This window comes from Lolium rigidum, chromosome 5, assembly GCF_022539505.1.
Source record: "Lolium rigidum isolate FL_2022 chromosome 5, APGP_CSIRO_Lrig_0.1, whole genome shotgun sequence".
In the NCBI taxonomy this organism is placed as follows: Eukaryota; Viridiplantae; Streptophyta; class Magnoliopsida; order Poales; family Poaceae; genus Lolium; species Lolium rigidum.
In genome coordinates, this window is record NC_061512.1 from 50,913,629 (window position 1) to 50,924,175 (window position 10,547).

The 10,547-nt window shown below is 41.0% G+C and overlaps 3 long non-coding RNA genes across 4 annotated transcripts; all 3 read right to left on the reverse strand.

The window, feature by feature from the left end:
* Positions 1-2,164: 2,164 nt before the first annotated feature.
* On the reverse strand, positions 2,165-3,287 carry LOC124654183. Its single transcript, XR_006988245.1, has 3 exons — positions 2,996-3,287; positions 2,478-2,526; positions 2,165-2,362 (listed from the first exon to the last, which is right to left on the reverse strand). It is a non-coding gene; the product is annotated as an uncharacterized LOC124654183 (long non-coding RNA).
* Positions 3,288-4,176: 889 nt separating this feature from the next.
* LOC124654184 lies at positions 4,177-6,184 on the reverse strand. Of its 2 annotated transcripts, XR_006988247.1 has the most exons (4): positions 6,162-6,184; positions 5,676-5,766; positions 5,178-5,268; positions 4,177-4,229 (listed from the first exon to the last, which is right to left on the reverse strand). It is a non-coding gene; the product is annotated as an uncharacterized LOC124654184 (long non-coding RNA). The 2 variants fall into 2 exon arrangements; XR_006988246.1 differs by lacking the exon at positions 6,162-6,184 and having other exon boundaries at positions 5,676-5,811.
* Positions 6,185-6,187: 3 nt separating this feature from the next.
* On the reverse strand, positions 6,188-7,356 carry LOC124654185. The gene is made up of 4 exons (XR_006988248.1): positions 7,317-7,356; positions 7,041-7,201; positions 6,348-6,575; positions 6,188-6,213 (listed from the first exon to the last, which is right to left on the reverse strand). It is a non-coding gene; the product is annotated as an uncharacterized LOC124654185 (long non-coding RNA).
* Between the last annotated feature and the right edge of the window lie 3,191 nt (positions 7,357-10,547).

Genomic DNA, 10,547 nt, shown 5'->3' on the forward strand with positions numbered 1-10,547 from the left:
AGCGTCCCGGTGAGAGCAACATGACAGTCCTTGTGAGAGCGACATGAGCAAAAAAACACATAGCCCAAAGGCTTGAATAACAAAGCCTGATTAAGCATGCGAAAAAATTCCAAATTCACAAACCACAAAACAAAGTATTCCAATTTCTTATCACTTCATTTGCTTCCATAACTAAGGATTATTTTGTGTCCTTTTCAAAAATATAGCAGCCACATGTGGCATCTTAAAAAGACAAAAATGAACATCTCCAACCTCAAAGTCTTCTTGGACAGTTGAAGTATTAAAACCTTATGCATGGTCACTTGTAAAAACAATAAGAAAAACAGGACAAACTTTTCTCACGAGCTTCACTTGTCCTGAAGCGTTCCGAAGTCAGGATGGAACAATATTGTAAGTACATAAAACCTGTATATATCACAACCATATATTGTTACAAAACCTATGGATACAAACCTTTCGAACGAGTGGGTGAAGCAATATGGATAACTCGCAAACTAATCGTTACAATATTTTTTTTTTCAAAGCATCATGCAATAAGGTTTTATTACTGCAAAGTTTGTCCAGATTTAGCTCTATCCGCACTGTAATGCGAAGAACAAACATATACGGAACAAGTATTATACACCAAGCATATACAATATAGGTACCATTCGATGGTCAAAGGGAAAAGTCATAAAGTAACACAAGAAAACCTTCTTCCTTCCTGCGCTGATAAACGCATATGAATGGCTCCAATAACTAAGGATTTTATAACCTAACCGATGGGTGTCGTCTGTTAACTAAGTACCACGAGTTCATCGAGCTACATGGATAGATATACTGCAGTACCTCTCGTAGTAGTTTGCAATGATCAAAAGCGGTTGGAGAAAAGGAAGTACATCTGAAGGACAGAAGTTTGAAAGAAAAATCTATAACCTGGAATGGACACATTGCACATTACCAAAGATGTTCTAAATATATCTTGAGCATCTACTTCATGCCTAACGAACATGCATATCACTTTATAGGCCAGGAAACCAAAACGTTGACAAAAAGATTGGTACCCATTGTGGATATAGAGTTATAGACCTATCAAAAGGATCAAATAGTTAGAGGTTGGGGCAATTGAAAGGTTCTTTCGATCACATAGTGATGCGGTTGGGATAGTCATTTTCTGGTAGGAGGGTTAGATGCCTTGAATAAAATAATTATAAAGCAATTAACGGGATCATACGAACGCAAGCACTTATATCCCGGTTTCTGTGAATGTATGCTTTGGTTTCCATACTTTATTCTTCAACTTGGACAAGCCTCTCGCAATTTATAAAAAGAAAAGTATTTACATTGTCCTCGGTTTAGCAAAGATGTCTTGCATTCAGAACAGATTCTTATAATGTATTCCCGATTATTCCGTGTTGAATTTATAACAAGAAATGAAGAACTAATCGATATTTTCCATACGCAAGCAAAACGCCGCGGGTCACGAGACTTGCTATTTTTCCTAGGCTCTCACATCGGGTTGGTTCCACCAATGAAATGTAAGATTGTACATGCTGAATGTTGATCTATATGAAGACCTAGACATAGCAGACCAGGATATTAGAGACTACACAATGGTATGCCACTACAAAAGAAGCGATTAAATATAACCTTGGGAAAATCATGTTAAGAAAATAAGTTCGGAAAGATGATTGAAGCAAGCACCACTTAAAGAAGCCAACCCGATAAAGCGCCAAACATAAAGGTATATACAAAGGCAACATACACTGTAATGTAATCTATACACTACTAATTTGTTTTCTGGCAATCATAAAGTGGTAAAATATCTATATTTGAGAATATACAATTGCACTATCTTTGTATCAACCATGTGATACGGACACATATCTGTTTTGGATCAATCTCATTTCACAATTTTTCTGTTACCATACGGAATGATTCATTCGTAAATAACAATGTTGCGGGAGAGATAATGAGATGCCAAAAGTAAACATAAAATAGAATATGGGAGCAGATCCGACTAAACTTACCTACTAACGTCCCATCTCATCACCCTTTTGTCCGCAGCATGGAAGGCCAACAGTCTCCAAATTTGGATTCCACACAACCCGAAAGACATCGCCCCTACAGCTGCAAACCGTGCAGCACAAAGTATCAAATGCTTAACGCATATCGGTTAAGGATAGCAGGTAGATTAACTGACCAATGAAAAACAGAAAATTAAGACTGACGTAAAGAGGTAACAATAAAGAAAATCAGTCACAGTTGTCGGAAGCATGCAAGCTTCTTGATAGTTTTCACAAGTAAAATACTTAATAGTTGCATCACCAGATGCCGTAGCCAAGATCCATTAATTGAACGGATTGAAGAACAATGAGTTGACCTGACAAAGCAATGATATAAGCTATGAATAGGAAGCATGACAAACTGAAAATGAGGAACACATATTTTCACAGAAGTAAACCTTGGTACCAACATTAATGGTAAAAAAAATTTACCTTCTTTCTATAATTTCTTTTATTTATTGTGGGAAGTGGTAGAACACAACTGCAGTAGCAACAAAAATGGATATCTGAGCATTCATGCCATGATGTAGTGTAGGTTGCACTCAAACAAAATTTTAATAGAACTTGTAACGCCAACAAGAACCTATCTTTGCATTAAAATCACATTAAAAAATGAGGACAATATTAATGGTATTATTAAATAATAACCAATCAAGATAAGTGTGAGCATATCTTTGTTCCGTAGTTAGAGCCGGAGGAAAATAACACATATGAAAAATATTTTAATAAATAAACAAATAGCAAACGAGACAGGAATCTTTTCATAGGAACATAGGCTTTAAGATGTTTCAAACACTAATGGCTAGAGCACGATGGAAGGGATAAGGACCATAAATTCAAACTATGCAGTAACCATGCTTTAATCTAGAAATCTGCAAACTATCTAATGCCTAGTACAGATTTGCAGCAGTTAATACTCATTCACATATGGGAACAAAAAATATTATCACCTTCAAAAATTTGTTGCATTTGTCTTGACTCTTGAGTGTCAATAAATTTTCCTGTAAACAAAAAGTGAGTTGATAATCTCCTGCAATGGAACAAAGAGCTAAATAAATTAGCATCAAAGTAAACTGAGTTTGGTTTAGTATTCCATAAGAAAGTTGTTGAAAGATGGAGGGTCAAATCAAAGATATATAAATGAAAGACATAATATCACACGAAGCTGACATGTGCATGGTTAGTCGTATTATTAGGCAATACCAGCAACGGCAAGTGCATCCATATTACCAACAAAAAATATCAATTATTTTGACTGCAACGAAACCTGATCAAAGCAAAATTACCATTTATTTTGACCCACAAGCAGACTACTCCTTTGGAATCACAAAAGGTCCGACTTGACTACATTTCAACAATAAATTTTTATTTGGGGACAAGCTGCTCAAGCGTGATCTAGAATTAATTTGAGTACTTGTTTTTTGATGAGTAAAGCAACGCTGCTTGGGGGAACTTGCTCAGCTTATAGAATAGGGTTGGGGAAGAGGCGACCAGGGACGGCGATGGGTGAGGGCATGGCCGAGGGAGGGAGGCCAGCACCGGGTCGGCCTGTGCCCAGCACCTCCTTCACCCAACGCCACCCCAAGAGCCGCTCGCTCGCTCCTCCACCTGCGGCCTAGCTCGACCCTTCGCTTCTCCTCCTCCTCCGGCCCAGCGTCGTCCCTCGGCTGCTCCTCCACCTCCGGCCCAGCGCCACCACAAGAACGACCTAGCGCAAGAGGAGTGACAAGGGCGAGCCCGGCGATGGCGAACGCCCAGTGGCGAGCGACTCCACGGCGGAGGATCGGCGTCCGGAGCCAGCGAGGGTGGGAGCGAAGGTGCTGGGCGGCCGGTGCAGCTCCGGAACTGTGAGCTTTGCTGCTTTCGATAGGCTTGTCAATGTGAATCTAAAAAATAGGCTTGTCAACTTTAGACAATCCATGAGTGAACACTCTCAAGGCTAGAAATGTGAGCTGTTCGCTATATGTTTCTTCCCTTGCCTCTAAGCTATTGACTATTTAAACAATCTAATTCTGAAAATGCTGGCTGTAGTGTCAAATAAGATACTTAAAGAAAAATATCATGGTTATGCAGCGTTAGCTGAAATTAACCTGCAACATGGTGGCTGTTCAGCGACGGAAAAAAAAAACCTAGCTTGTTGTTCCATCTTATCCTGCAGTGTAGAGTTATTTGCGTTCTTCTCACCTGCGAAGAGGACAAACCATCACAAACCATTGTAAGCCACGAAAAATCATTTGATCTCAGGAAACAAGAGGAATCAAAAAAAATAACTAACAAATAGACATGTCAGTTGCATGAAAAAAAAACTGAGACAAAACAATAAATTTCAAGTACATATGACGTCTCACAGTTGTGAAGCACAATCAGGAATAAAAACATGATTGTTGATCATGTATGCCATTAGATCAAAAGCTCCATGGAGGTATGAATGATATATTCCTATATTCTCAAATGTGGCCAAGCGCGCACAACATATAGCGAGAATAGAGAATGGATATGCTCTGTTGTAACATGCATGATGGGGAAAGGATAGTCTTGTTGCTTAATGATGAAATTTGATATAATCAAGGTCTATTGCCTTCCCTTTAGTTGCTAGTTCCTGACCCTCCTAAAGAACCTAGTCATTCAACACAAAATTTTGCATTCATGCATATTTTAGCATTCCTGAGGTCATGGATGTATATCTGATTATCTGAATACAAGGGGCCACAAAAACTAATATATTAAGATTGTAGGAAATCATGTCAGAAAAATAAATAGAAACAACAAAGTCTGGAAACCTATGATCACTGTCATTTCTGATATCTTGATTAAACGTGAGCAGTAATTTTCCAGCTATGCATCAAATGCCAGAAATTGACAATATGAAGCAATATCGATGTTAAGAGTATGAATGCTTCTTTCGCTCACCCTCCCTCCTAGTAATTATTTTTATTTCAAGAAATTTTCAGGTTGATTCATGCCCTTCAGGCTCACCACGATGAACAAATAAAAATAGCTGTGAGTATGAAAAGGCAAAGCACTATCAATTACCAATGCGCCACTGCAATGTCACACAAATATAGTCCTATTAATAAACTAAGGCAGGAGATGATTCATTCCCTAGAGATGAAGAAATAAAAAAAAACTCACCTAGAGCTTAGGACCTTCGATGTGGCCATGATGGTGCCTGCAATATCACCTTTAGCATGCAATATCACCTTCAGCAGTGATTCTCCATCACCTAGCCGGAACCAAACATCATCCGGATATCATTTACTAAAACTAAAATATTCACGAAGCATATCAGACCAAGACAGCATGATATTTCCTAATATTTTCCTGGACCAAAGCTAGCTAATTACGTAATTCCTAACAAACAAATCTACCCAAATGTTGTAGGACTTATTAATGCCGCAGGTGACGAACATGCTCACAACCTGACAAAATCTATTTCAAGAAATTTTCAGGTTGATTCATGCCCTTCGAGGCTCACCACGATGAACAAATAAAAATAGCTGTGAGTATGAAAAGGCAAAGCACTATCAATTACCAATGCGCCACTGCAATGTCACACAAATATAGTCCTATTAATAAACTAAGGCAGGAGATGATTCATTCCCTAGAGATGAAGAAATAAAAAAAACTCACCTAGAGCTTAGGACCTTCGATGTGGCCATGATGGTGCCTGCAATATCACCTTTAGCATGCAATATCACCTTCAGCAGTGATTCTCCATCACCTAGCCGGAACCAAACATCATCCGGATATCATTTACTAAAACTAAAATATTCACGAAGCATATCGGACCAAGACAGACATGATATTTCCTAATATTTTCCTGGACCAAAGCTAGCTAATTACGTAATTCCTAACAAACAAATCTACCCAAATGTTGTAGGACTTATTAATGCCGCAGCTGGCGAACATGCCACAACTGACAAAATCTGCTTCGCAAAAATATAGGATGAATGGATGCCAAACAAAAGTAAGCAAGGAAATGCTATGCATTACTACTAACTATAAGGTAACCCTGCAGAGAGAATAAATCCCTAGAGTTTGGATAAAAATCATTAGAAGAATTAGCCCTACCAGAAATAATAACTTGCTGAACAAAGGCATGAAGGATCAGCTTACAATGTGCAGGTTGTGGAGCTTCTTATCCACCCGCTATTCCATTGCTGAAAGCCTGAAACCACATGGGGACTTCAAGTTAAAACACAGGAGTATGATGTCCTTTGCCTTACATATGTAAAGCTAGGCTCCGTGACATGAAAACTTAGGTAAAAAATTAAAACCTCACGCATTGTTCCAATCAAATACCTGCTTCTAATGCATGAACAAACTAAGTGTAGTATACATCTGGAAGTAGATCAGGCAAAACTGAACCAAGCAGAAAGGCACACCATGGCAGAAATAAAAGAGCTGAATTTTGAAGCCTGGCGTCAATGAATATCATCTTTATATTTTTTATTCGACAATGTGCAGAGGTATCATTGCCATGTGTTGTAACTGTCAGAGGAATTGCAACCAACAAATACCAGGAGTTACCTGTATTTCAAGAGAAAACACATAAGTATATACTGTTGGCAGAACATCTCAAAATGCGTCAGATGACATGCAATTCAGAATAACAAGCGTGGGGAGCAAAAAATCATTGTTACCTTTTTTCTTCATAAATTATGCAATTTGCTAGGAAGGCCGAACCCGGCCCGGAATTTGCATAGAAATACTGGGAAATCTCCCAAAGCATCACAGTATGATAGCCAAAAGAGGATTGCATGCAGATATCAGTAGACATCTAACATGAGTAAAACTTTAAAAATCAACATCAATATTTACTTCTAAATCTAGCACAGAACTTCATATGCTTCCGTTTGGCAATAAGGAACTCCTTTTAGTTCCCCATCTAAGAACGAACACATGGTCTGAACAGACCCTTGATTTGGGGAAAATTAACCCTAAGCAGACAAATTAAAGTGGAATTGGGTGGGGAATCGAGAGAAGGGGCCGTACCATGGGATGTCTGGCGAGTAAGCAAGGAGATGCAGGAAAGGCACCGGGTCAGACAAGGATGTGAGGAGGAGTGAGCAGCGCCACCAGCCGCTGAGCGTCCCCTGAGCAGGCAACGTACATCCTCCTTGGCTCACATCCCGTCCTCCTCCATGCCTTGCAAACTGCACCCTCGTCCACGAGACAGAGAGGAGAAACAAGTGAGAGCAGAGAGAGAGACAGAGAGGAAAAGACAGAGAGAGAAGAGATAACCAAGCCTGAACGAATTCGGCCATGTACCTGAAACGGTAAGACCAGCTCGGCCACCTCTTCCGTTGCCACATCCCGAGCCCCCCGCTCGACCACCTCCTCCAGCGCCTCCATGGCGGCGGAGTCGCCCCACTGCTTGCACTCCTTCGCCCGACGCCGCTGCGCCCAACTCTGTCCAGCGCGGGGAACAATGGAGGCCGGGACTGACCAGGAGACGGAGGCGGACGCCTCCCGCAGTGGTGTACGGCGACGGGAAGGCGCAGCTTGAGCTCGACCATGGAGGAAGAGGAGAGGAGAGGACGAGGCGTCCCCGGCACCCTCCTTGGTGCGTGCTCTCGCGGCGTCTCCTCCGATCAACGCCCGTGGCCGTCCCGGCTCCATCGCGCGCGCGGCCAGCCGTCGTCGCTGGATGAAATCGAGGGCGAGCGCGCGCAGCGAGCCGCCGCCGCTTGTTACGAGAGGAGGAGAGGAGGGGAGGAGCCAGGGACGAGGCGGAGGCGGGGATTGGGCCTAGGGTTTCACCGTCGCAAAGATTCCTCTCACGCAGGGCGACGCGAGCTCACTGCCGTCGCTGCCTTCCAGAGGCGGCCCCGCACGCCCTCGGGCCCAGTCGTCATGCACCCATAAGGGGAAGCGGAAGGTGAAAAATGAAACTACCGTATCCAACGGTTGAGATAAAAAGCGGGACATGGAAATTACTGTAGCTACGGGACTGGACGAACGAGATTGATGTGCCCCTTTTGGATGGCTGGTTGGCCGGGTAGTCTAGGAACATTTATAGAAGTAATAAGTAACAGAAAAATCAAACAGTGAATTGATTTTTCCAGAAAAATACCGAAAAATTACCTGAGAACTTTTTATGCAGTCGTGAGCTAGTTTAAGTCTTTAAGAGTAGGACCAGTCATGAGCTAGTTTAAGAGTCACAATAGCCAGTATAGCTTCAACTACGATATATGTGTTCCCAAAGTTGGCTACCATTATATTCCTGCAGTACATGGTGAAAACCTCTCCAGCCTTAATCCATTCAAGAAACTATCCTCTTTTTCGCTACCAATCAAGCAACTATGACTATTTCTCTAACTCGTTGTGCCACTCGACCCACACCCTTTTTTCACTGGTCTGCGCTCTCCTTATATAGGCGCTAAACAGAAGTTTCAGAATGCAAGACGCTTTTCTTTCCTTCCAAAAGGTAATACTAAGTTGAGTGTCGAAACCTGATCAACTTAGAAAAATCTTCCTTACATAATATTCACAAATCGAAATCCATACAGAATTAACTTAAGGAACTTAAGGATCTTAAGCACGAACCATTTGTCAAAACTTTTCGCCATTCTGAATTGAGAAATTCCTTCCATTTCCAACTGGCTAGGCTCTAGTTAAAATCGTCGCTAGCTAGCTTGGCAACTAACAGATAGTTCTGACTTCAGACATGCTATTCTCACACTTCTAGTTAAAAAATACTACCCTACAAAAGTTGCAGGTAGCTACTTCAGTACTAACTCAATTAAGGAATTAGATAGCTTTTGAACCCAACTAAGCTGTCGATTTTCCAAGTCCTATCTAAAGCAATATTTTCATGATTTTTTTTTTGACTGATCTTAGAGAAGTTGCAGGAAGCCACCACATCTTGCATGGCAGGTGCATATAGCTTTCATGATTTTTTTGACTGAGTTTTCATGAATTTGCTTGTTTTGGTTTTATGCATGAAATGTTTAACGGAGAAAAAAAAGTACGCACTTGAGGATTATTGCAATCTCCCAAGACCACAAATATAAAATTATACACAGGCAAAAATATTTTGTTTGTACAAATGGTTCGACATCTAGAAGGCTACAACTAACATCAAAAATGAAGCTCAGAGTTACCACCATTGTGTTTCAGTTACTCACTGCTTGTGGCTGTACGCATGAAAACAATATTACCAATTCTAGCTACATATTTACAATATTGCCACCCATATGTAAGAACCACGGTTGCTTACTTGCTTATCATAATGCACATTATCGTCTCCAAATCAAGGATCAAGGTAACTAATAACATGTGTTATTCTGCAATACTTGTGAAGCTGCTATATAGAATGTAACATGTAAACGACATCCCCAAAAGTATATACATTCGGACTGACAACGGATATGGTCTGATGTTGTTCAACACCAAAACTGGAACTCTCTCCTTTTGAAGAGCAGACATACAGACAAATCAACAGAATTTACGGCAGATTTGCTCCTGCAATGATTAGATTATTGGAAAAAGATAAATTGTATCTCCTTTAAAGATTCATCAAGCGGCTGGCTTGCCTGGACCAAGGATTTGCTCCTGGACAGACCAAGAGATATAGGACGAGCTCAGAGGCACAGGGAGTATTCAGCGTACCTGGACAGAGATGTTGGCCTGCCTCTTTCGGTACACAACAGCGGCAAGCCCTGCCGCCGAGAACGCGACCACAACCACACTCGATGTTCATCTCGTCGCTCGCTCTGCGATGCTCACCGTCTAATGCGGCTGCTCCTCCTTGCATGTAGATGTGGGTAGGGATGTGTCGATCGCACGGGAGGAAACACTGCCGCCTTTACACCGGTGTCATCGTCAGGCTCTAGTATACCAGAGACCGGAGAAAAATTCTCTTGTCAAGAGAAACACCATGAACAATAAACCAGTGTTCAAGCAGTGAAACACAAAAGGTGTTTCCCTATTTTTGGTATCTGAGATCTGTCTCAAACCCAAAAGACTCTATGACAGGTAAAAATGCCTGACAATCAAAAACAATACAGTCAACAAGAGTCATACAGGTTTAACGTAAGGTGAAAAAATAAGGCTAAATTCAGAAGGAAAAAACAGGTTTCTTAAATTCACAACATATACCGGAATGCCTAGCTTGGGTACATCGGCTGTCACATCACCACGTCGCCGAGACAGGGTTGTATATATAGAAGATACACATCAATTGGAGTTTGGATCTGCCACGGATATCACATCAAGTAATCAAAACAGAATTCTTTTAACCCAACAAAAGATGAAGCAAATATAAAATATGTACACATTGTTCTAGATATCAATGATAAGTCTATTTTCAAGGAGTCCATAACTAACCTCAACTTAATAAACATGGGCTCCACAAGAAAAGGATTAGTCATCAGAAAGGCTGAGTAGACCACTGGGCTGTGAGGATTATTTGACCACCACCACGGATGTTTGCATTTAAGACCATGAACTTCACATTCCTAATTGGTTCTAGGGCAATAAATAAAATGATTAAGGCAC